A 1428-nucleotide genomic window follows, 5' to 3' on the forward strand; every position below is an offset into this window, starting at 1 on the left:
CCCCCCTTATAACTCTCAATCAATGTTCTCCTTTTAACTCTCCTTGAATCATGTGAATTAGTTGCCTGAACTCCTTATAACTCTTAATCAATCAATAGCTCCTTATGACTCCCAATCAGTGAATCGCGTGGATCATTAGGATATCACGTGGAGTTATCATCTCATATATCTGATGTCATTCAGTACTTTATTTAAAATGCAATAAAATCATATAAAATTATTCAGAATGATCAAATCTATAACATATCCAATCTTACATGGTGGAAGCTTATGAAATCATGAAATAATGTATTTTTGACAAATTTAGGAGAAATAAAATCCGTAGAAATCAAAATTATTGAAAACAGAACTAAGAGATTAGTCACTTATAACGAATAGAACAAAATCTATAATAGGAATGACTAATAAGTATGATCTAAAGACATTTCTCTCTCATCTCTCTTCTTCCCCTCTTTCAATTTCTGTCTGGCCAAGCAACCAAGTGAGGGAGTTGGTTTGAGGGTTTTGGAAAGATGGGATTGAGGGAAGGGTTAGGATGTGGTGTGGGGGAGTTTTAGAGAGAGAAAATGATTTTCTCTCATATTTTAGAGAGAGAAAATAGTGGAAAGGGAAGAAGCAATATTTGTGTAAAGGGAGTTTGGCAAGGGATTTGGAGAGGATTGGAAGCTTGGAGGGATCTCCTAGTGAGACAAAATGTGTTTTCTCTCAATTTAGAGAGAGGGAGAGATAAGGGTAACGGGATTTTGTGGGATTTTGGTGGGGATGATTGTAGGGAGTGTGGAGATCTTTGTGGTGATGTGGATGAAGTGAAAACATTCTTTTCTCTCAGATTTTTGAAAGAAAGAAAGAGAGAGATGAGGTTATTTTGGAGAGTAAAGATTGGTGCTAGGTTTGAAAAATTGGTGGAGATGGATTGTTAGTGAAGATGATGCTTAGTGGAAGAAGATATAAGCGGTGTAGAGGCAATGGAGTTTATTTTAGGCAATGGAGTTTATTTTAGAAAGAGAGTGGTGGATGAGAGGGATTTTGGTGGATGTTTTATTGGAGAGGTTGTGAGGGAAAGAGAATATGGAGGGAGATGTGGAGAAAATGAAGTGGAGATGGTAGAGATGTTGAAGGGATGGAGAGAGAGTTTAATGGGAGGTGATTAGATTAAATAAGAAGAATAGTGAAAGAATAGAAAGAAGAAATGGGGGAAGAAGGAGATGATGGAGGAAAAGTGGAAAGAAAAAAAATATGGAGGTGGAAGATGTAGAGAATGAGAAGGAGAGGAATAAAGGTAGAGAGAAGTATTGGAAGAAGGGGAGGGGGAGATAGAGGAAAAACCAATGGTGGCCTTGAGCCGACAAGGGCCGCGAATTTGGGGTGTCAACTGGCTGGTCAGACTGGTGGTAGACCGGCATATGGAGGTAGGCAGGCTTGGGCGTC

This window comes from Dendrobium catenatum, unplaced genomic scaffold (genome assembly GCF_001605985.2).
Source record: "Dendrobium catenatum unplaced genomic scaffold, ASM160598v2 fragScaff_scaffold_1684, whole genome shotgun sequence".
Lineage (NCBI taxonomy): Eukaryota > Viridiplantae > Streptophyta > Magnoliopsida > Asparagales > Orchidaceae > Dendrobium > Dendrobium catenatum.